Genomic DNA, 26,772 nt, shown 5'->3' on the forward strand with positions numbered 1-26,772 from the left:
AAAAGCCAGGACCAACAGGCTCTGGGACATCTTCATCCACCAGGCTATCAGACTGATGAACTCGCGCTGACCTGAATGTACTCTATATTATGTTGACTGTTTTATTTATTATAAATTATTATATATTACTATGTTTGCACATTGCACATTTAGACGGAGACGTAACGTAAAGATTTTTACTCATGTATGTGAAGGATATAAGAAATAAAGCAAATTCAATTCAATTCATGGGGCTGGGAGGTTTGAGCTACAGGGAGAGACTGTATAGTTTCATTAACATGAGAGGTTCTGCAAATGCTAGAAATCTTGAGGAACACACACAAAATGTTGGAGGAACTCAGTAAGTCAGGAACCAGCAAAGGAGGGAAATTAACTCTCAACATTTTCAGCCAAGATATCAATTATTTGGGTTGGCGCATGGCCAAGTGGTTAAGCTGTTGGTCTAGTGATCTGAAGGTCACTAGTTGGAGCCTCAGCTAAGGCAGTGTGCTGTGTCCTTGAGCAAGGCACATTGTTCTGCGATGACACCGGTGCCAAGCTGTATTGGGCCTTGCCCTTCCCTTGGACAACATCGATGGCGTAGGGAGGGGAGGCTTGCAGCATAGGCAACTGCTGATCTCCCGTACAACCCTGCCCAGGCCTGCACCCTGGAAACTTTCCAAGGCGCAAATCCATGGTCTCACAAGACTAACAGATGCCTATATATATCAACTGTTTATTTTCCTCCATAGATGTTGCTTGACTTGCTTAATTTCCAGGGTCATGCTTTTCCTCTCTTGAAGATCCAGGACATTTTCCCTCTGTTTAAGAGAGGGTATGTAAACTATACATCATGTCAGAAAGAAAGAATGACAGTTCATTGATATACAAAGGGTTATAGTTATACTCCAAACCTACCCTATCCAGAGTTCTCTGTTGAGAGAGGAACACAGATATATTTGTTGTGTATGCGTGGATCAAGAACAACAACAGAATAAAAGGATTAAAAGTTTTTACTGAGCCATGTTAGTAATGGTACATGCTGGGCAATGTACTGTGTAGGAACAACAAACCGACTCTGCCAAGACAGAAAAAATGTGTACTCGAAAGCCCAAGCCTCCCTCGTGTAGGAGGTCCAATCGATCAATCACCCAATCAATCGGTTGCATGTGCACTTGCCATATTCTCACAATTGATCCGATGCAGTTCAGTATCATCATACAATGTGAATACAGAAATCCTCTTTCAGATGATTGTGAACATCTCGTCATGGTGTCTCTCACGAAGGTAATAATGAAAGCAAAGGTAATGGGGCTTCCTTTGTGCTAACATATTTAGCTCTTCTTTTAACCTAGACAGTCCAAATAAATACTATCTTAAATATAATGCTTCCTCAGTTATTTCAGCACAGACCATGCAAATTAACCCCCAATATTCTACAGATCTGAGCATTTTCATGTGTGTCAAAATATTGGTGGCAGATTTATAATGAACCATTAGGCTAACAGAAAAGCTGGTATTTAACCTTTCTTTGTAAGTGACTTGTCTGGACAGCAAAAATGTGGAAAACGGCAATATTACTTATTTTAGTCAAGCCAATGTCTTAATTAGTGACTAGATTGGTACTTTAATCATGGGTCAGTAATTCATTAAGTTCTGCACAATTCAGTGCAAAAAGGTCAAAGCTGCAACAATCACACTAAAAAGAAGATCTTTGGATGTGCCTGTGTATTACTTCTCCTTTGTAAATTTACTTAGTCTTGGATGAATTATAGAATGCGTCTTATGTGGAAAGGTTGAATGAGGTAGGACATTACTCTTTAGAGCGACAGAGGTGACTCGAAAGAGGTGTATAAGATCATTAGAAGCATAGCTGAACCTTTTTATGCAGGGTGACAATAGCCAGCACTAGTGGAGGGAAGTTTGGGGGAGATGTCAGAGTCAGGTGTTTTGTGGTTGACGCCTGCAGCGTACTGCCACGGGTGGTAGTAGAATCTGATGCAATAAGGATATTTAAAAGACATTGACAGTCACATGGATGTAAGAAAAAATGGAGGGACATGGGCTATGGAGGAGGGAAGGGTTAGATTGATCATGGAGTCAGTTTATATGGTTAGTAGCAACCTTGTGGACTGAAGGGCCTCTACTGTGCTGAACTGATCTATGTTCTACGTTCTTTCTCGGCATGGCGATTCCTGCATAGGTCCAGCTCAGCTGATCAAGGATCAGCTTTATTCATCATATACATTTAGATGTATTAGGAATTTGCTGTGGTGGTTTGGTGCAACGTGCAACAAGAACAACATTCAACAATTATAATGAATAAAGAATTATATAAAATATAAAGTGAAATGTCAAAGTACAAATATGGAATAAAATATGTATAAATGCATAAATGCCAGTAGGTGTCTACAATATAGATAGCATTTTAAAAGTGCTTTAAAGTGTTTGTAGTGCAGTATGGTTATAGTGCAGTAATCGTTAAAGGGGTGTGGGGTGGCCAACTAGAATGGTTGATCAGATTAACTATCCAGGGAAGAAACTTTTAAGATGGCATGAGGTTTTTTTTTATTTTAATAGCCCTATAATGCGTTCCATAAGCTTTTGGAAAAGGTAGTTTTCTGGCTAGGTAGCAACGGTAATGATTTTTCCAGCCTATTTCTTTATTCTGGAAACCCATAATTCTCTGCCCAAGGGAATTGATTCTCCCTGTGTACTGAGTCGACTGTACTTCCTAAGAAGGTTGGCGTCATTCAATGTCTGTAGTGAGATGCTGAAGATGTTCTATAGGTCAGTTGTGGAGAGCGCCCTCTTCTTTGTGGTGGCGTGTTGGGGAGGAAGCATTAAGAAGAGGGACGCCTCACGTCTTAATAAGCTGGTAAGGAAGGCGGGCTCTGTCGTGGGCAAAGTACTTGAGAGTTTAACATCGGTAGCTGAGCGAAGGGCGCTGAGTAGGCTACGGTCAATTATGGATAACTCTGAACATCCTCTACATAGCACCGTCCAGAGACAGAGAAGCAGTTTCAGCGACAGGTTACTATCGATGCAATGCTCCTCAGACAGGATGAAGAGGTCAATACTCCCCAATGCCATTAGGCTTTACAATTCTACCGCCAGGACTTAAGAACTTTTTAAAAGCTATTATTAATGCTTTTTGAGATAGTGATTTAGATGCATATCATATATTTTACTGAGTTAAGTATTGTATGTAATTAGTTTTGCTACAACAAGTGTATGGGACATTGGAAAAAAAGTTGAATTTCCCCATGGGGATGAATAAAGTATCTATCTATCTATCTATCTACTTCTACCATGAGTCTCATCCAATATTTTATATTCTGTCACCAACACTTATATCATCCACATTAATTGTGCAAATTATATCTTGGCGCATTATACCTCAAGAAAACCAGATTGCCACAACAATGGACTCGGCTATGGGGTCTATGCGGCTTCACAGGCAAATTGCAGAATTGGTTCGGCAATCACGCTCACGAGTATGCATGTTCTAACCAATTAGTGTTTCATTGTGGTGGTATTTAACTCCCTTCCTCTTGTTTCAATCTTGTCAAGACTTGACAAAAAGCGGTCCAATGTCAATGCTCCCTGCTTATCATTGTCCTGGTTCCAGAAAAATAAGCTCCGTTTAGACTGACACTGTTAAGGAGCGGTTTTTATTTAATATTAAGCTACTACTGCCGAGCTGCTGTATCGACGTTAGCTTTAGTTTGAAAGTTCTAGTTAACAACCCCCTTGACCCAGCAGTTATTGTTTTTCTTTTATTTCTGCACAGTTTCTATTCAAGGTCAGTGATCTATTGATCGGCTTTAATGTTTCTCTCCCAGCACTTGGGCCATAATTGCACATGCCTTTCAGCAAGTCTCGACCAAAGAAAATAGCCCTAGCGGAGAGAGAGCGCCTGATCTTGGCCCTGAAGTTCACTGGCCAGGCAGGATGGAAGTTAAAGTTAGTTGAAGCTATGTTGGGTGAAATGAGTGCAACAGATGCACTCTGAGCAACAAGCCCAGTCTGGACCAAAGTTGATGGAGAAGAAACTAAAATCAGTTGAAGCTGGATTGGCCAATGTCTCTTACACAGTGCAACATCTACTTTGAGAGCGTTGGGTTCGGTCCCAGCTGGAAGAACAGGTGTTAGCCCTCACAGGGAGAGTCTGGCAGCTCACTGCAGACAGTTGGAATCAGGTAGCAGCAATTACTGCTCTCAAGGCTGTGGTTCAGAAGCTTTCTACTGACAACCAGAATCAGGTGACAGCCACTTGCCCTCCTGCTGCCGCGATTCAGCAGCCTTTAGCCATGACAGTTCCATTCCCAACATCTCCCAGATCTTGAACAGCCTTACCAACCTCGACCACTAATGCCCCATCTCCCATAACTGTGTACGGGCCCGAACCGAGTATTCCTCCACCAGGCACATACCCTGGAGACCCCACTGGCTGGAGGAATTTTATTACCCAGTGTGAGCTGTGAGTTGACTTTCCAAGCCTAGCCTGTTTAGTTTGATGATGATGTACGTAAACTGGCATACATGATGAATCTCTTATGTACCCCCACTCAGCCTGTTCAGAACTCTACGGGAACAAGGATCCCTGCAGCCCAGTCATTTCAGCAATTTGTTGTTGAGTTCGAGAGAGTTTTTGAGCTTCCAGTTCAGGGCCAGGCCCACTGACTCCAGGACCTGCAGAAGATAGAGGCACAGCAAGAACTATGCTGTAAAGTTCCACACACTTATGGTGGAGACAGGATGAACCAAGAGATCACTGCCTTCCAGCATGGGCTAAGGGCAGGTGTTCAGCATGAGGTCACAGTCTGTGCCAAGCAAGACAGCCCGAATGGCCTGATCAATCTGGCCATGTGAACTGACAATCAGGTATCTCAGTGGTGCAGATAAAGAATGCCTCAAGCTATGTACGTACTCCTTAGCTCATCATTTGTCTGTTCCCTCTTATGCCTCACCCAGTACACAGTCCTTGGAGGAGCCCATCCAGGTGGGGCACATGTTCCTATCTCAGGATGAATGAGGTCGACGAAGGAGGACGGGTTTCTGCCTCTACTGTGGCAATGCAGGACACTTCCAGGCTTCATGTTCAAGTGTCCAGTAAAAGAAGATACCTGTAGGCAGGGAGGGGAGTTCCGAAGGGTCAGTTCTCCTTGTAAGCATCTTCCCTTAATTTTATGGAATGCTCCAGGATTCTTCATTGTGAGAGCCTCAGACCTATGAGAATCAGGCATGAGTCGACTCTGGGGTAGCGGAGAACCTCATCCATATCCCTCTGGATCAAAAATGTAGAGATCCAACTCAGCAATTGAGAAAAAAATTATGTCAGGACTCTGGATGGTCGGTCTCTGGGCATTAGGAAGATGCAACTTTCCACAGAAGCCCTCCAACTTGTACCAGAAGGCAACCATAGGGAACAGGTCTCCTTCTATCTGGTTGATTCACCTGAACTACTATTGGTGCTTGGCCTTCCCACAATACAACCCACAGATTGAATGGTCCCTAAAGGCTCTCTAATGGTGGGGACCAGAGGGCCTGTCAAACTGACTGGGTCCAGCTCAAGTCCCTGTCTGCAAATCCCCTCCTGTGTCTACTGTTAGTGTGGACCTGTCTGACATTCAGACTGACCTTCTTGAATGTCATTTGCTTTGAGATCACTGACAAGCACAAAACGCAACTATGCACAAATCGACCAAGAGGCCCTTAGTCTAGTATGGAGTAAAGAAGTTTCACCATTACCGCTACACCCATGGGAGTGGCTGTTTTCACCCTGGCAAAGAGTGCATATTGATTTCGCTGGGCCATTCATGGACTCCATCTTTTTGTTTGCTGTGGATGCTCATTCAAAATGGCCAGAAGTCATAACAATGAAGTCAACCACAACAGACTATGCTCTCCAAAAATGGCTTACCAGAACAAATTGTGAGTGACAACAGACCACAATACACATCAGAAGAATTCCAACTGTTCATGAAGAAAAATGACAGCAAATATTTCAAGTCAAGTCCTCACCACCCAAAAACAAATGGTTTAGCTGAAAGGTTATCCAAACATTCAAGAAGTCCCTTAAAGCTCTGGACAAGGAGAACATTTCTCTACAGAACAAGGCGGACAACTTCCTTTTTGTGTGTCGTTACTCTGTTCATGCGATGACAAATCAAACACCTGCAATCCTGTTCATGAGCAGGAATCGGAGATCTTGCATAGACCTCCTGAAACCAGATCTACAGAGGGAAGTGCAGATTAAACAGTTCAACCAGTTCTCAAGTAAATCAGCAAGGAGATTTCAGGCTGGACGGGAAGTCCTAGTGTGTGATTACCAAGAAGACAAGTGGACACCCAGAAGGAAAGCTACAAGAACTGGTCCACTGATGTACACAGTGGATGTTGGAGATCAGACATGTAGTTGTCATGTGGACCAGATACTGGATGCTCAGCCAAAGAATATATCTGAGTTGATTGCATCCAACAAGATGGACACATTACAACCTCCAGAATTGCCTCTCAGTGAAGATCATGTCACTGACAGCAACATGATACCTGTAACAGAGAAAGTTGTCATTGACAGGACACATGCCAGGTCCACAGGTCCTGAAAGAAACGGAACACCACCCAAAAGTTAGTTTAGGACTGTTAGTGTGAAAACATGTTTATTTAAATATGGTTTATTAAAGGAAAAATTTATGTTTTGTCACATATACAGTTTTATGTTGCATTAATCTAAAGAGGAAGGAAGTGTAATGTATTGATCTAATCCTTCTATTGCAATGGCTCCCCTTAGCACAAATTATTGACTGATAACTTACGCATGCATATTGATTTGCAAAGTGAATATATACGTTAACTTCTCCTCCGAGTGTATGCATTATTTATTTGATAAGCTTTAAGTTCCTCGGCATCCACATCACAGAGGACCTCATGTGATCTGTACACACCAGCTGTGTGGTGAAAAAGGCACAACAACGCCTCTTTCACCTCAGATGGTTGAGGAAGTTTGGTATGGGCCTCCAAATCATAAGAACTTTCTACAGGGACACAACTGAGAGCAACCTGACTGCCCAGTATGGCAACTGTACCTCTCTTAATCGCAGGATTTTGCAGACAGCCCAGCACATCTGTAGTTGTGAACTTCCCATGATTCAGGACATTTACAAAGACAAGTGTGAGAAAAGGACCCGAAGGATCATTGGGGACCCAAGTCACCCCAAACACAATCTATTCCAGCTGCTACCTTCTGGGAAACGGTACCGCAGCATAAAAGCCAGGACCAATAGGCTCCAGAAAAGCTTCTTCCACCAGGCCATCAGACTGATTAACTCACACTGATTTGAGTGTATTCCTGTTACATTGACTGTTCTAATTATTACAAATTACTATGATTGCATAATGCACATTTAGTTGGAGACGTAATGTAGATTTTTGCTCCTCATGTATGTGAAGAATGTAAGAAATAAAGTAAATTCAATTCAATTGAATTCAATATGTAGTTGTTCAGAAACAACAAATAACGAGGCCGATTCAGTTTGACATGTCAGAGGACAACACCAATCCAGAGCCCATCCTACATCACTCATGCATTACTGCTCTGCTGATTTGGGGAATAGAGGCAGAGGTGAGGCCAAGGTGGGATCCCAACCAACTGTTTGACCCTGCTAGGGTGCAACCCAGAGTTTTGTATTGGGGTCACTCCTCCTGTTTGGTTAGACATCCAGAAATTCAAAGGACCTTGGAATTTATCAAGAGAAGATTTTGGTAGCTATGTCCTAGGAAGTGCACAACTTTGTCTCTGCCTGTCTCACTGTGCCCAGAAGAAGATGTCACTCCAGCGCTATGTGGGTTTGTTATATCCACTGCCTGTGCCTCATTGCCTCTGGTCCCAACTCTTGGTGGTTTTCATCACTGGTTTGCTCCCGTCTGGTGGAAACACTACCATTCTGGTGGTCGTGGACCAATTCTCCAAGGCTGCCCACTTCATGGCTCTCTCTAAGCTCCTGTTGGCTCATGAGACTGCCAATTGCAGCATGTGTTCAGACTGTACAGCTTCCCTCAGAACATCATGTCTGATCGAAGACAACAATTCATGTCCTGTCTTTGGAAGTCCTTCTGTGGTATCCACAGCCAGCCTCTCATCAGGTTTCCATCCCCAATCTAGCAGCTGGACTGTGAGAATGAATGAGGAGCTGGAGGCAATCCTACGTTGCCTTATCTCTTCCAACACCACGTGCTGGAGCTCCCAGCTGGTTTGGTCAGAAATTGCCGACAATAACCTCTAATCATTCTCCGTTGGTATGTTGCAGTTTGAATGCCAGAAGGGATTCCAGCCACTGCTCTTCTTTGACCAGGAGACTGTGGGAGCCTCTGCTGTTGAACAGTTGGTCCAATGTTGCAAGCGGATATGGAGAGGGGCAGGGCTTCTCTGCTGTACACTCTAATGTCTGGCAGGCTGATCAGCTCTGCCAATAGATGAGCCCTCTCAAGGTAGGAGAGGAAGTCTGCTTGGTGCCTAGGGATCTTTCCTTGAAAGTTGAAAGCCACAAGTTGGCCTAGTGCAATTATGTATAGTGGACAGGGCTCTCAATAAGGTCTCATATAGATTGTATCTGGCATCATCAGTGAGGATTCACCCAGCGTTCCATGTTTCCCACTCAAGCTGATGACCTCCACTCCCCTCCTCCACTCACCCATCTCCTCCTCCCTGGTCTATCCTGTGCAGTGCCTCCCAGCATCTCACTGGGTGAGAGGTACGGTCTAGTATCCCATGGATTGGGAGGGGTAAGGACCCAAGGAATGTCCTTAAGTTTGGATCCATGACATCCTGGATAAGTCACACATCCAGTACTTCTAGCAGGAGCTGCGCCTAGGGAGAGGGGACCTGTGACAATCAGCGTCTCTGTTGCAGGGTTGTCGAGCCCTTGCAGGCAGGCTGCAGGAGGGGTACTGCAAACATGCTCATGAGTATGCATGCTCCAGCCAATTAGTGTTTCATTGCGATGGTATTTAATTCGTTTCCTCTCACTTGAGTCTTGTCGGGACTTGACCAATGTCGATGTCAATACTCCCTGCTTACTGTTGTCCTGGTTCCAGGAAAGCAGACTACTGTTTAGACTGACGCTGTAAGGAGCAGTATTTATTTAGTATTAAGCTACTACTGCCGAGCTGCTGTATGTTGACATTAGCTTTAGTTTGAAAGTTCTAGTTAACAGATCTATTGGCTTAGCATATATTGTTTTATTCCTTTATTAGCTGTCACAGATGGGAGCAGATCCAATAGAAGCAACCAAATTTTGCCTTTTGTGGAGCGCAGAAAAATAAAGCAAAAATAATAGAATGGAGACTGTCAGAAGTCCAACACTTGTGCATGAAAAGTTGATGAACATTACAACCACTTTTACAGAAGTGGCAATTGATAACAGGACACCTCTAAGACTTACAAGTTTAGTAAACCAGATGTTTTGTGGGATAAAGTGCAAAGATAAGGATAAGGATTAAGGTCACATACCCTGAACTATTAGCTAATGGGACCAGCTTTAACTTGGAGCCTGATTCTATGCAGTAGTGCTCTATGATTCTGTGACTCAATCTGTCATAATCTTGCATACTGAGCATAAAGGCACTGATGAGCTCAGAGATAAACCCTTTAGCCAACCAAATCCCTGGTGATCATTAAGCATTGATTTATACTAATCCTACACTAATCACCTTCCAATCTCCTCTTTTTCCATCAAGTTACCCCCAATTCACCCATTCATCCGCACATTAAGATCAATTTAGGGCAGCCAATTAATCTAACAGCCTACGAGTCTTTGGGTGGGAGGACAATGGAGCACGTGGAAGAAACCAACATCATCACGGAGAATGTGCAAACTCCACACGGACGGAAACCAAGGTGAGGATTTAACCCAGTTTGTTGGAGTAATGCGCAAGTAACTCTTCTTGCTGCATCCCTGTGATCCATCAGCCTCCTTTGCTCTGAGGTGAACTAGGCAACACTGCTGCTTAAGTTCCTCATCCATAGAACTTTCCTAATCTACAAGGACCAAGAATAACACATGGATAGAGTAGTTAGTGTTGCTGCCTCCTACTTTCCACAACATAGGTTCAATCCTGACCTTTGGTGTGGTCTATATGAAGTCTGCTCATTCTCCCTGTGACCAACTGGGGCTCCCTTGCGTGTGTCTGGTTTATTCCCACATCCCAAAGAAGTCCTGTAAGTTAATTGGTGGCAGTAAATTGCCTAAGGGAAGGAGGTGGAAAAGGAACCAAAACAGAATTGATATGTGAGGGAGAATCAAATGAAGGAAATAAGGAGAGAATGGGACCAGTTGAGCTCTGTTGGAAGCCGACTTGAATCCAGTGGGCCAAGGAGTCTATTTCTTTGTCATTATATGTAAGAACTATTCTGTTATCAAGCGGAGCAGTTTCCCCTGTGGATCACATAAGGGAAAGATTGGATAGAAACCACAAGGGAGAAAATAAAATATCAGTCAAATAAACAGAGTTCAAAAGAGTTCAGAATGGGCAGTTGGACCACATGACCTCATTTGGTTCTGAGTGTGCAATGAAATTTGATATAAATTCAGCAAGTTAAATAATACTAATTATATGAAATCACATCTTCCTAGGGCCTGATCTTAAACAACACCAAGAAAGAGCAAATGAAGGCGATATGGCATCGTGTCAAAGCAAAAGTCACTTGCTCAACGTCAGCCAAACAAAGGAGCTGGTCAATGACTTCACAAAGTGAGATGGAGTAGATGTTCCTGTCTGTATCAATGGTACTGAGGTAGGGATGGTTAGGAGCTTCAGGTTCCATGGTGTACGTGCCATCAACAATTTGTCCTGGCCCAATCATATTGGCACCTTGGATAAGAATGTGCACAGTGTCACTGCTTCCTCAGAAGGCTAAAGAAATTCAGCATGTCCCTGATCAGTAATAGCAATGTTTACAGATGCACCATAGGAGGCATCTTATCCAGGTACATTTCATCTTTGTATGGCAACTGCTCTGTCCAATAGTCCTTATGGCTGCACCATTATAAGAAGGATGTACATGCTTTAGAGAGGGTGAGGAGGAGATATACCAGGATGCTTCTGGATTAGAGAGCATGTCTCGTGAGGATTGGTTGAGTGAGCTAGGGCTTTTTGGTTAGCAGTGATGGATAACGAGAGGTGACGACAGAGTTCAAGATGATTAGAGGTACAAATCAAATGGATAGCTAGATATATTTTCTCTATGGCAGGAATGGCTAATATGAGAGGGCATACTGATACGGTGATTGGAGGAAAGTATAGGGGTGATGTCAGAGATAAGTTTCTTACAGAAAATGGTGGGTGTGTGGAATGCTGTGCCAATGGTGGTGGTAGAGGCAGGTACATTAGAAGAATTTAAGAGACACATGCATAATAGAAAATTAGTGGACTATGTAGGAGGGAAGGGCCAGATTGATCTTTGAGTAGATTAAAAGGTTGGCACAACATCGTGGGCTGTAGGCCTTGTACTGTGTTGTAGTATTCTATGTTCTATGACTGCAACTGTAGACCTGTGATCACAGCCCAGTATATCATTAACTCCAGACTCTCTGCTGCCTTAGGAAAACAGCCAACATAATGAAGGAATTCCCCCTCCCTCCTACCTCTGTCATTCTGTCCTCTTCCCTCTGCTGTTGGGCACAAGATACAAAAGCTAGGAACCAACTTTAAATGTCATCATTATGTGAGGTGATATGATGTTGGTGACCATGCTCTATCCATGACCATGATTGTTCTTGGCAAATTTTTCTACAGAAGTGGCTTGCCTTTGCCTTCTTCTGGACAGTGTCCTCACAAGACAGATGACCCCAGCCATTATCAATACTGTTCAGTGATTATCTGCCTGGCATCAGTGATCACATAACCAGGACTTGTGATATGCACCAGCTGCTCATACAACAGTCCATCATCTGCTTCCACGGCTTCACGTGGCCATGGTCAGAAAGTGGGGGGGGGGGGGGGGGGGGGTTGTTGCTAAACAGGTGCTACAGTTTGCTAGGAGCACCTTACACCTCCTTTGGTAGAGACATATATCTCTACCCCGCCACCCAAACTTTAAATGTACCCCTTACAAAAAATAGTTAAGTGCACCATCCATATTAGGAAACAAACATCTCATTCAATGTCTGTACCATTAAGGTAATAATAAAATTCTTGCTTTCAATGCCAAAGGGGAAAATGTCCATTCTAAAGCACCTGCTTTATAGCAATGAACTCTTACTTGATTAGTTAACTTGTAATCAGAGATTTGACTATCATTTATAAATCTGTTATGGAGACAACGTACCTGAATTTTTAATAATAAAACTTTATTATTATTATTATCATTTATCATGATCAATAATAATTAACCGCATCTGCAGTTCTTTTTTGATTATTGGTCCGTATGATTTCTGTTCACTTTGGAAAACAACAGTGATTGTTGTCGTTGAAAAGGGATAGAGCTTAATTCAGCTTCTACTGCAAACAGCTTAACAACATGAGAAACAGTAATTGTGGTAATAGCTGAGAACTGAAATTAACATTTCTGCTCATCAGAGGTGTGGTGTACACCATACTGCTCCATTGTCATAGCTTCTATATGTGTTTAGTAGACAGATTGTATGAACATTAATATGTTCTCATGAAAAATGGTGGAATATTCCTCATTCTGAAGGTGCTGCCAGATGTTTACTGCTTTTATGTCACAATTCCAGCATTAGTGATCATTTGCTTTTGTTAGCCCATTACAAGAAATAAAGATTATTCTCTCTCATTTTGTTCTTTGCATCAATCAGCCTTTCCAAATCTGTAGATGATGGAAATCCAGAGCAATAGACACTAAATGCTGGAGGAACACAGCTGGCTAGGCAGCACAATATATGTGTTCATGTTCTACGTGTTTCTGATTTCTGGTTACTGTAGGAACTCCTTAATTTCATTAGGCAGAATGCACTCAGACTGTTAAGGGTTAATTTTGCCGTGTATATTACGTGTTACATTATACATTGTTATGTTTTGGGGGCAGGATTTTTATCAACACTCCTACATTACTTTTTTTTTGCTATATTATTATTTAGATTGGAACGGTCTGGCTCTGCTACCTGTAGTCAATGAACAACGCTGCACTAAATTGAACTGAACTGAACATTCCTGGACTGTTTTAATGTCTCAATGGCTTGGTGTTCCATATTCTGTGTGTTTTTTGCTTGTTTTTTGACATTTCCACGACTTGTTCTCTTTTTGTGTGTTGGGTGTTTAAAGTTTTCTTTGAATGGGTTCCTGGTGCTTCTTTGTTTTGTGGCTGTCTATGGGACGAAGAATCTCAGGGTTGTATGCTACACACATACTTTAATAATAAATGTACTTCGACTCTTTGAATCTATGGAGAGGAATAGACAGCTGATGTTTCAGGCCAAGACCATTTATCAGGAATGGAAAGGAAGGAAGGAATCAGAATAAGAAGGTGTGGGGAAGGGAAGTAGATACAAGCTGGCAGCTAACAGGTGAAGGCAATCTAGGGGAAGGTGGCAGGGTAGAGGAGGGAGAAGCTGGGAGGTGATAGCTGGAAGAGGCAAAGGCCTAAAGGAGAAATTATCTGATTGGAGAGACAGTAGACTACGGGAGAATGGGATGGAGGAGGGACACCAGAGGCCGATAACCGCCAGCTGAGGAGAAGAGCAGGAGTAAGAGGGAAACCAGAATGGGGAATGGAAAGAAAAAGACAAGGAAGAGTGGGAAGAAATTACCAGAAATTGGAGAAATTGATGCAATGTCATCAGGTTAGATGCTTCTGATTCTTAATTCCAGCTCGTTCCTTGAACTGACCAACAGTGTATCTCCAGTGCTCAGCTCTGTTTTCCATTCTGTAACTACAATATTATCTACATGGAAAGGTGGTGCAGGTGGATGTGCGGGTGGCTTTTTGTCATTTGAGGAGAGAAGCAAGTGTGTTTCCATGATAAAACAATATTGGGGTAGAATCACTTGGAAGAGGAGACACAGGTACAACAGGCTGAATGATTCTCTGAAACAATGAGATAGCTTCTTTTAAAAGAGCACCAGACAACAACTGTTTCAAGTCAATGTCATTCAGCCTGGTGAAAAAAAATGGTTCCTTTGCTTCAATTCATTAACATTGGTCTGCACAGTGCTGCAGCAGATGGTATAGCTGCCTCAAAGCTCCAATTTTCTGAGTTCAATTCTGATCTCAGGCGCTGTCTGCATGAAGTTTTCACATTTTCTCTGTGATCACCTGGATTTCCTCCGGGTGCTGTTATTTCCCACCATATCCCAAAGATGTACAAGTTGGTGGGTGAGTTAGGTGTCTGTTGTAAAATTATCCCTGGGATAGGTGGGAGGCAGGAGAATCAGATAAGCTGCTCAGCTTAGATAAACACTTTGGTCAGCATGGCCACCGGGTCAAAAGTCTTGTTTCCTTGTATTGCTCAATGACTCTGACTCCAAGTTATATACCCACATAACCATGTAACTATTACAGCACGGAAACAGGCCATCTCAGCCCTTCTAGTCCATGCCACACGTTTACTCTCACCTAGTCCCACTGGCCCGCACTCAGCCTGTAACCCTCCATTCCTTTCCTGTCCATATACCTATCCAATTTTACTTTAAATGATAATACCGAACCTGCCTCTACCACTTCTACTGGAAGCTCGTTCCACACAGCTACCACTCTCTGACTAAAGAAATTCCCCCTCATGTTACCCCTAAACTTTTGCCCCCTAACTCACTACTCATGTCCTCTTGTTTGAATCTCCCCTATTCTCAATGAAAAAATCCTATCCACATCAACTCTATCTATCCCCCTCATAATTTTAAATACCTCTATCAAGTCCCCCCTCAACCTTCTATGCTCCAAAAAATAAAGACCTAACTTGGTCAACCTTTCCCTGTAACTTAGGTGCTGAAACCCAGGCAACATTCTGGTAAATTTTCTCTGTACTCTCCCTATTTTGTTGACATCTTTCCTATAATTTGGTGACCAGAACTGTACACAATACTCCAAATTCAGCCTTACCAATGCCTTGTACAATTTTAACATTACATCCCAACTCCTATGCTCAATGCTCTGATTTATAATGTTTCGTTTATAATGCTCAATGTTCCGAAGGGATGGTTTACACCTGAACTGGAGCGGTACTAACATTCTTGCAGGAAAGTTCACTAGAGCTTCTTGAGGGGGGTTTAAACTAAATTTGCAGGGGGCGGGGATCCAGAATGTGAGAGAGGATAGCGAGAGGAAGAATAAAGGACAGGTGGGGACTACACGGTTCTGGAATATTAAGTGTGTAGTAGAGGAAGGTGGGGCGGAACAAGTGATAAGGAGGACTCGTGTACAGAGGGATGGTCTGATGGAACATGGAGTTAAATGTGTTGGAAGAATAAGTAAATGTAGGAAGGACAACAAAATTCTAGGGGCATATAGCCCGATGGGAGTTTGGGGAGCTGGGTTAAGCACAATAGGCAGCGATTCAAACAGAGAGAGCAGAAATGGGTTAAAAATTCTATATCTGAATGCACGAAGTGTCAGGAATAAGGCGGATGAGCTTGAAGCCCAGGTGCGAATGGGTAACTATGATGTTGTTGGGATAACGGAGACATGGCTGCAGGGAGATCAGACCTGGGAAATGAATGTACAAGGGTATACGTGCTATCGTAGGGACAGAAATGTGGGCAGAGGGGGTGGGGTGGCCCTGTTGGTGAGGAATGAGATTCAGTCCTTTGCAAGTGGGGACATATGGTCAGGAGAAGTAGAGTCTGTGTGGATAGAACTGAGGAACAGTAAGGGCAAAAGGACTCAAATGGGTGTTGTCTACAGGCCACCAAACAGTAGCATGGATATTGGGTGCAAGTTGAATAGGGAGTTAACATTGGCATGTGGCAAAGGTAATGTCGCAGTAGTTATGGGGGATTTCAACATGCAGGTGAACTGGGAGAATCAGGTTGGTGCTGGACCACAGGATAGGGAGTTTGTAGAGTGCCTACGGGATGCATTCTTGGAACAACTTGTACGAGAGCCGACCAGGGACAAGACTATTCTGGATTTAGTGTTATGTAATGAACAGGATTTGATAAGCCATCTCGCAGTAAAGGAGCCATTAGGAGGTAGTGATCACAATATGATAAGCTTTTATCTGCAATTTGAGAAGGATAAGGGCAGCTCGGAGGTGTCAGTGTTGCAGATGAACAGGGGAAACTATGGAGCCATGAGGGAGGAGCTGGCCAAAGTTGACTGGATGGATAGCCTAGCAGAAAAGACAGTGGAACAGCAATGGCAGGTATTCTTGGGAATAATGCACAAGGTGCAAAATCAGTTCATCCCCCAGAGAAGGAAGGATTCAAAGGGGGGAAAGGGGCCTCAGTGGTTGAGAAAGGAAGTCAGAGACTGCATAGCATTAAAAAAAAGGAAATATGACAGAGCTCAGGTGAGTGGGAGGACAGATGATTGGGAAGTTTTTAAGGAACAACAAAACTTCACTAAAAAGACAATACGGGAAGAAAAAATGAGGTACGAATGCAAGCTAGCCAGGAATATAGAGGAAGATAGCAAAAGCTTTTTTAGGTATGTGAAGAGAAAGAAGATAGTTAAGAACAATGTTGGGCCCTTGAAGAATGAATTGGGTGAAATTGTTATGGGAAACAGAGAAATGGCAGAAGAATTTAATGAGTACTTTAGATCTGTTTTCACTAAGGAAGACACAAGCAAGCTCCCAGATGTATGGATGGGCCAAGGACATAGGGTAACAGAGGAAATGAAACAGATTGACATTCGGAAGGAAACGGTGATGAGAAGACTGTTGGGACTGAAGGCTGACAAATCCCCAGGTCCAGATGGTCTGCACCCTAGGGTACTAAAGGAGGTGGCCCTGGAAATTGCGGATGCATTGGTAATCATTTTCCAATGTTCCTTAGATTCAGGATCAGTTCCTGAGGATTGGAGAATGGCTAATGTTATCCTACTTTTTAAGAAAGGAGGGAGGGAGAAAACAGAGAACTATCGACCTGTCAGCCTGACATCGGTGGTGGGAAAGATGCTAGAGTCCATTATTAAGGATGAAATAGTGGCATATCTAGATAGCAGTGATAGGATTGGGCCGAGCCTGCATGGATTTACCAAGGGTAAATCATGCTTGACTAATCTGTTGGAGTTTTTCGAGGATGTAACCAGGAAGTTAGACGGGGGAGATCCAGTGGATGTAGTGTACCTCAATTTTCAGAAGGCATTTGATAAGGTCCCACATAGAAGATTGGTGGGTAAAATCAAAGCTCAGGACATCGGGGGGGAGGCATTGACATGGATAGAAAACTGGTTGGCAGATAGAAAGCAAAGGGTAGCGGTGAATGGGTGTTTCTCGGAATGGCAGGTGGTGACTAGTGGGGTGCCACAGGGCTCGGTATTGGGACCACAGCTGTTTACCATTTACGTTAACAATTTGTATGAAGGCATAGAAAATAACATCAGCCAATTTGCTGATGATACTAAGCTGGGTGGCAGTGTGACATGTGATGAGGATGTTAGGAGAATTCAGGGTGACTTGGATAGGCTGGGTGAGTGGGCAGATACTTGGCAGATGGCGTTTAATGTGAATAAGTGTGAGGTTATCCACTTTGGGAGTAAGAACAGGAAGGCAGATTATTATCTGAACGGTATAGAGTTGGGTAAGGGAGTAATACAAAGAGATCTCGGAGTCCTGGTTCATCAGTCACTGAAGGTGAATGAGCAAGTGCAGCAGGCAGTGAAGAAGGCTAATGGAATGTTGGCCTTTATTACAAAGGGAATTGAGTACAAGAGCAAGGAAATCCTCTTGCATTTGTACAGAGCCCTGGTGAGACCACACCTGGAGTATTGTGTACAGTTTTGGTCTCCAGGGTTAAGGAAGGACATCCTGGCTGTAGAGGAAGTGCAGCGTAGATTCACGAGGTTAATTCCTGGGATGTCTGGACTGTCTTACGCAGAGAAGTTAGAGACACTGGACTTGTACGTGCTGGAATTAAGGAGATTGAGAGGGGATCTGATTGAAACATATAAGATTATTAAGGGATTGGACAAGATAGAGGCAGGAAATATGTTCCAGATGCCGGGAGAGTCCAGTACCAGAGGGCATGGTTTGAGAATAAGGGGTAGGTCATTTAGGACAGAGTTAAGGAAAAACTTCTTCTCCCAGAGAGTTGTGGGGGTCTGGAATGCACTGCCTCGGAAGGTAGTGGAGGCCAATTCTCTGGATGCTTTCAGGAAGGAGCTAGATAGGTATCTTATGGATAGGGGACTCAAGGGATATGGGGACAAGGCAGGAACCGGGTATTGATAGTAGATGATCAGCCATGATCTCAAAATGGCAGTGCAGGCTCAAAGGGCCGAATGGTCTACTTCTGCACCTATTGTCTATTGTCTATTTTCTATTGTCTATAAAGGCCAGCATACCAAAAGCTTTCTTCACCACCCTATCCACATGAGATTTCACCTTCAGGGAACTATGCACCATTATTCCTAGGTCACTCTGTTATACTGCACTCCTCAATGCCCTACCATTTACCATGTATGTCCTATTTGGATTATTCCTACCAAAATGTATCACCTCACACTTATCAGCATCACACCATCTGCCATCATTCAGCCCATTCTTCTAACTGGCCTAAATCTCTCTGCAAGCTTTGAAAACCTACTTCATTATCCACAACGCTACCTACCTTAGTATTATCTGCATACTTACTGATCCAATTTACCACCCCATCACCCAGATCATTAATGTATATGACAAACAACATTGGACCCAGTACAGATCCCTGAGGCACACCACTAGTCACCGGCCTCCAACCTGACAAACAGTTATCCACCACTACTCTCTGGCATCTCCCATCCAGCCACTGTTGAATCCATTTTATTGCTTCAATATTAATACCTAACGATTGGACCTTCATAACCTTCTGTGCGGAACCTTGTCAAAGGCCTTACTGAAGTCCATATAGACAACATCCACTGCTTTACCTTTGTCAACTTTCCTCGTAACCACTTCAAAAAATTCAATAAGATTTATCAAAATGGGCATATGGGAGAGATCTGGTTATAGAGACATTTGAAATGGAATGTGATTGCTTTGATATGGTCTAGAATGGCCTTCTCCTACATCAGAAAGATCAAAGTAAATTTATTATCAAAGTACATGTATGTTACCATAGCCAGCTGATGGTATAATGGCATCTGCACTGGAACTACGAGGTGAGTGGTGCTGGGTTAGAATCTGGTGGGCTCCCTGCACACTTCCCATCTGTACTGGGTTGTGTGTCAAGCTAGCAGCTCAGCCTCACAAAAAAACAGAAAAAAAATGCTAAAGAAACGGCAATGCACTACAAGCTTTGGAAAGTAACAACAATACGTTACAATATACAATACTGAGATTCAGTTTCTTGTGGGCATACTCAATAAAACCATAATAGAATCAATGAAGGACTGCACCAACTTGGACATTCAACCAGCATGCAAAAGTCAACAAACTGTATAAATACAAAAAGAAAGGCAAAATAAAATTTTAAAAATCCCACCCCCTCTCCTGGTTTCACCTATCATCTGCCATCTTGTACTTCTTCCTCAACTCCTCCCACCTTCTTATTCTGACTCCTTCCCTCTTCTTTTCCAGTCCTGAAACATCGACTGTTTACTCTTTCTGATAGATGCTGCCTGGCCTGTTGAGTTCCTCCAGCATGTTTTGCAATCAGTCAATGTACTCTCCACCACACATCTATGGAAGTTTGTCTAAGTTTTAGATGTCATGTCAAATCTTTTCAAACTTCTAAGGAAGTAAAAGCATTGCTGTGCTTTTTTCACAATTACACTTATATGTTGGGCCCAGGACTAGGTCCTCCAGAATGATATGACCGAGGAACTTAAAGTTGCTGACCCTCTTTACCTCTGATCATCTGACGACGAAGGAAATAGGATAAAATATATGAATAGGTTAACGCTCTTTGAGAAGTAAGAGAGATAAATAATGTGAAAGCATATCCCTGTTAGCCAAATATCTGTTGTTGAGAAATTGCCAGGACCTATAATCAAGGTGGAATTGATTGATCATTTTGAGAAGCAGAATGTGAAAAGTCCACATAATTTATGAAAGGTAAATCTTATTTGACTGCCCTGACTGGTTCCGTGGCCTACAATCAACAAATGACACAGTGCTGAATTGAACTGAACTGAACTGAATATTCCTGGACAGTTTTAAGGACTTAGCAGCATCCTGCAGACAGTTTACAAAACTACTTCTTTTAAGTATACTTTACTACTAATCTATGTGCAGTGGAGTCTGTAATTTACATTTTGATAATGTGCTTCTGGGCAGAATGAACGATTTGCCTCTTTTGCTGTCTCTGAGGGAATTTGGCTTGGTTGACAGTGAGGTGGTTGGGAACGGAGTGTGTGGCCTAATAGTGGATCATGAACTCACGATTAGCTCCAGTTCTCGATGAAAGCATAAAGCAAGAATGAAATCAATAAGGATGAGAGCAGAAGGTGAGCACATGTTCATGCCCTCTGTCTGGTCTCCCTCACTGCTGCCTGTGGGAGGAAGGTGCAGGGGTCATAGGTAAGGTTTGATTGGGGTGGTTTGTGGATTTTTAAAGGACTCATCAGTTCACATTTCTGGTTTCTACTTACTCTTTTTTAATTGTTATTTTGCACAACTTTGATCGGGGCAGACTGTGTGACACAATGGTAACTTGAACTGAACGAAACTCAACATTCCTAGACTGCTTCCAAGTACTTAGGAGTTTGATGTTTAATATTCTGTGTGTAACTTGCCTGTGTTTTTTTGCTGTTTGCGTGATTTGTTCTTTTTTTGCCAGTTCGGTATTCGATATTTTCTTTGAATGGGTTCATGTTTTGTTTTGTGGCTGTCCATGTAAAGGTGAATCTCAGAGTTGTATATTGCATACCTATTTTGATAATAAATGTACCTTGAATCTTTGAACAAAAGCTCTCAGTCCAAAACTTTGAGTCTTTATTCCTTTCCTTAGATGCTGCTGAATTCCTCCAACATTTTGTGTGTGTTATTCCTTTTTGACAAGTGTGTTCTGTGTGGAGGAAAATGACAGAGTTAATAGCAGAGAACCTTCAATATAGTGTATTTAGGTTTCCAGAAGGCATTCAATCAGGTGACATAAAAAAGATAGTATTGAGGGAAATATGTTAATATGGATCCAATGCAGATTATCACTTTGAAGATGAAGAGTAGTAATAAATGGATCTATTCAGCCTGTAAAAATGTGATTTAATAGAGTCCCCAAAGGATCAATTCCTTAGCTGACTGCTATTTACAATCTTTATCTATATTTATTATGAATGAAGAATCAAAAAGTGAGACATCCAAGTTTGCTGATGCCATGAAAATTGATGACAGCGCATGTTGCAATGAAGTTGGTTAGACTCTGTGAAAGAATATCCATAGGTTGAATGAATGGGCAAAAATGTGGCAAATGGTAACTAATATAAGGAAATGTGAGCTCATTTAAGAGGTCTTATCTCTAGTTTCAATCAGTTGTTTGAATTTGCGGAAGAATTAAGTTGTGAGATGTGAAATTAATATATTGCTGGAAATATTTGTAATGGAGTAAGTGTACTGCTTCAAAGATTTTGAGTAATCAAGATGTCTGATGAAGGGTTTCACTCTGAAACATTGAATTCCCATTTCCCTCCGTGAATGCAGTCTGACTTGCTGAGTTCCTTCAGTTCTTTGTGCACCTGCAGTCTTTCATCGAATGAGGAGGGATTTCATTGAAACCTATTGTGTATTGAAAGGCCTATATAGAACAGATGTGTTGAGAATGTTTCCTATAGTAGGGCAATCTAGAAAGACAGGGCACAGCCTCAGAGTACAAATATGTTTGTTTAGAACAGAGATGTAGAGTAACTTCTTTAGCCAGAGGGAGCTGAATCTGAGGAATTCATTGCCACAGATGGCTATGGAGGTCAGGTTATTGGGTAAATTTAAAGCGGAGATTGATGGGTTTTGGATTAGTAACAGCATCAAAGATTATGGGAAGAAAGCAGGGGGAAAGTCTGTAACTTGCATTTAAGTTGGCTGGAGTTAGCAGCATAGTACAATTCCAGCCTTGCATCAGCAGTTTCCTGGACATTTCAGTATTGAGATGAAAGAGGACATTGCATAAACTTGTGTGCCTGTTCAGTTTTGAGAACCACGCATTAGGGTAAAACACAACCCAATTAGAAAGACTAAGTGACTCTATTTACTTTTTTGCTTATATAGTTATGAGCATTAAGTATACAACCAAAAGATACTGCTTTTGATGATGAGGTTGTTCTCACTGTATAATGGTGATGTTCATCTTATCAAAAGGACTGACTTCCAGCTGATTAATGAATAATGATTGCACATTTTCAATGTGAAGTATTTGGATTCAAAGATTTTCTCCTTGGTAATGCTTAATGTTTCTGAACATTACCTCTTGAATCTATTAAAATATAATAAATGGAGTAATTTGTACTTCCTTACTGCATTTTCAAATTAATTCTCAGAATCTGGACTTTGCTGTAAAGGTCATTACTTGCCTGCCTCTTATTTTCTCAATTGCTATTGGTTGTTTGAGTTTGCAATCATTTCACTTTTTCACACTAGCCCAACACCCCCCACCATTCCCATTGCTTTTTACCTTCCCCAATTCTGCCTTGGAAGTTCCTCTTTAGACAGTCTTCCAGAGCAAAGCAATTCCTTTGTTTTCTTCCCATTCTGTACTTAATGTAAGTTGATAAGGAACAGGAAATACATTCATAGTCAGACAGCACAGACGTAGGCCCTTTGGTTCAACTCATCCATGCCACAAAGCTAGTTCCACTTGCTCAGGTTTGAGTCATATCCCCCTAAATGCCTCCTATCCAGGTACTTACCCAGATGTCTTTTAAATGCTATTATTGTATCTGCCTCATCACCACCTCTGGTTACTCATTCCAGATATGCACTATGCATTACATGAAGAAGTTCCCTCTAAAGATCACTTTAAATTGCTTAGCTCTCATCTTAAGTTCTTTAACTTCTTCGACTTTCTTAAAGGCTGGGTTTCCTGACCGCAGACAAAAGTACAACCAAGCCACTGTTCAGGGACATACAGTCATAGAGCTGTAAAGTCATGGAACACTATCAGTCCCTTTAGTCCATCTAGTCCATGCTGAGCTACTAATCTGCTTAGTCCCATTGACCTGCATCCATAATATGGCTCTCCGTCCCCATCCCATCCATGTACCTATCCAAATCTCTATTAAATGTTGAAATTGGAAGCACCTCAACCACTTCCGCTGGCAGCTTGCTCTACACTCTCACCATCCTTCGTGAAGAAATTCCCCCTCATGCTCGCCTTAAAAATGTCACATTTCACCCTTAAACCATGAACTCTTATTTTAGTCTCACCCAACCTCAATGGAAAAAGCCTGCGTGTTCCTCTATCCCTCATTCTTTTACGCTTTAAGGAACAAGTTAATAACCTATTCAAATTTTCCCTATAACTGAGGTCCTCGTCCTGCCAACACCTTTATAAATTGTCTCTGTACACTTTCAACCTTATTGACATCTTTTCTATAGGTGACCAAAACTGCATAGAATACTCCAAATTTGGCCCCGCCAGCGTCTTATAAATTTTTAACATATCATCCCAATTACTTTGATTTTTGAAGGCCAATGCACTCAATACTTTGATTCATGAAGGCCAATGTGCCAAAAGCTTTCTTTATGATCCTATTTACCTGTGACACCACTTTCAGGTTCCAAATCAGAATCGGAATCAGGTTTAATATCACCAGCATATGTCATGAAATTTGTTGTTATGCAGCATCAGTATTTTGGAATACATAATAAGATGAAGTGTAAATTACAGAAAATATATATATTTAAATTAAAAGTGCAAAAAGAGAAAACAGGAAGTAGTGAGTTGGTGTTCATGGGTTCAATACCCATTCAGAAATCTGGCAGAGGGAAAGAAGCTATTCCTGAATTGTTGAGTGTGTGCCTTCAGGCTCCTGTACCTCTTCCCTGATGGTAGAAAGGAGAAGAGGGCATGTCCAAGATGATGGGTGTTCTTAACGATGTATGCCAACACTTGGAAGCATTGCTCCTTGAAAATGTCCTGGATGCCCTCATCTTACCCTTTCTGAAATCCACAATCAATCCTTTGGACTTACTGACGTACAGGTTGTTGCTGCAACACCACTCAACAAATGGATCTATCTCATTCCTGTACGCCTTCTCATCACCATCTGAAATTCTGCCAATAATAGGCATTACCAAATTTATAGATGGCGTTTGAGCTGTGCCTAGCCACACAGTCATAGGTGTAGAGAAAGTCAAGCAGTGGGCTAAGCACACATCCTTGAGGTGCACCAGTGTTGATTATCAGCGAGTTGGAGGTGTTATTTCCAATCCACACTGATTGTCGTCTGCTGGTCAGAAAGTCAAGGTTCCAGTTGCAGAGGGAGGTGTAGAGGCACAGGTTTTGGAGATTTTTGTTCAGATTGTGTTACTGAACAGCAGTCTGACATAAGTATTAGTATTGCCCAGGTGCTCCAAGGCCACATGAGGCGCCAATGTTATTGCATCTGCTGTAGACCTATTGTGGCGATAGACACATAGTAGTGGGTCTAGGTCCTTGCTTAGGCAGGAGTTCATTCCAGCCATTGTCAATCTCTAAAGCACTATCACTGTAGATGTGAGTGTTACTGGACAATGGTCATTAAGGCAGCTCACCCTTCTCTTCTTGGGCACTAGTTTCCCTTTTGCAGCAGGTGGGAACTTCAGACTGTAGCATTAAGAGATTGAAAATGTCTTTGAACACCACTGACAGTTGGTTAGCACAGGTTTTCAGAGCCCTACCAGGTACTCCAGCCAGGCCTGTCGCCTTGCGAGGGTTCACCCTTTTGAAAGATGTTCTGATGTTGGCCTGCATGACAGAGATCACACAGGGTCACCAGATGTTGCAGAGATCCTCATAGCTGTAGTTCTATTCTCTCTTTCAATGCATGCATAAAAGGCATTGAGCTCAACTGGGAGTGAATCACCACTGCCATTTATAGTGTTAGGCTTCACTTTGCAAGAAATCATGACCTGCAAACCCTGCCAGAGTTGACCTGCATCCAATTCCGCCTCTAACCTCAATTAGAATTGTTCTTTTGCTCTGGAGATAGCCTTCTGTAAGTTGTAACTGGCCTTTTTGTATGGTCCTGGATCACCAGACTTGACTGCCACAGATTTTGCCCTCAGCGGACTATGAATCTCCCGGTGTATCCGTAGCTTTTCTCGTTTTGATTCAGGGATGTACAGAATGTTCTCCTAGGCACACACTGGGGTGTGTCAGGAATGGACAGGAGGAGGAGTATAGGAAACTGATACAGGACTTTGTGAGATGGTGCAACTCAAACTACCTGCGTCTCAATATCACCAAGACCAAGGAGATGGTGGTGGACTTTAGGAGATCTAGGCCTCATATGGAGCCAGTGATCATTAATGGAGAATGTGTGGAGCAGGTTAAGACCTACAAGTATCTGGGAGTACAGTTAGACGAGAAGCTAGACTGGACTGCCAACACAGATGCCTTGTGCAGGAAGGCACAGAGTCGACTGTACTTCCTAAGAAGGTTGGCGTCATTCAATGTCTGTAGTGAGATGCTGAAGATGTTCTATAGGTCAGTTGTGGAGAGCGCCCTCTTCTTTGTGGTGGCGTGTTGGGGAGGAAGCATTAAGAAGAGGGACGCCTCACGTCTTAATAAGCTGGTAAGGAAGGCGGGCTCTGTCGTGGGCAAAGTACTCGAGAGTTTAACATCGGTAGCTGAGTGAAGGGCGCTGAGTAGGCTACGGTCAATTATGGATAACTCTGAACATCCTCTACATAGCACCATCCAGAGACAGAGAAGCAGTTTCAGCGACAGGTTACTATCGATGCAATGCTCCTCAAACAGGATGAAGAGGTCAATACTCCCCAATGCCATTAGGCTTTACAATTCTACCGCCAGGACTTAAGAACTTTTTAAAAGCTATTATTAATGCTTTTTGAGCTAGTGATTTAGATGCATATCATATTTTTTTTACTGAGTTAAGTATTGTATGTAAGTAGTTTTGCTACAACAAGTGTATGGGACATTGGAAAAAAAAGTTGAATTTCCCCATGGGGATGAATAAAGTATCTATCTATCTATCTATCTATCTCACTCATCCACACAGGTTTTAATGAAGTCAGTGACATCTGTGGGGTACTTGTCATCACACTTGTCTGCATTAAATTCCATCTGCCATTTTTCACCCCATTTTTCCAGACGGACCTGGTCCCACTGCAGGCTTTGATAATCTTCCTTCCTCTCCACTACACCGCCATTCTTGGTGTCATCTGTAAATTTACTGATCCATTTTACCACACTACCAGCCCAATCATTGATATAAATGACAAACAACAATTGAGCCATCCCAGATATCTCCAACTTCTCACTGTTGCAGCCTGAAGTTCCCACCTATTTCAAAAATGGCAGCCATTATATTGGTCTAAGAAGAGCAAGATGAGCTTCCTCAATAACCGCTGAGCAGTACTACTCACGTATTCTGCGATGAAGCGCTTTGAGAGTTTATTTGTGGCTAGAAAAACTCCTGCCTAAGGAAGGCCCTAGACCTGTTATGATTCTCTGACCAACACAATGGGAATACACCAGATTCAGTCTCACTGGCTCTATACTCTTCATTGGAACATCTAGGCAAGAGCAAGACAAACA

The sequence above is a fragment of the Hemitrygon akajei genome, chromosome 6 (genome assembly GCF_048418815.1).
Source record: "Hemitrygon akajei chromosome 6, sHemAka1.3, whole genome shotgun sequence".
NCBI lineage: Eukaryota > Metazoa > Chordata > Chondrichthyes > Myliobatiformes > Dasyatidae > Hemitrygon > Hemitrygon akajei.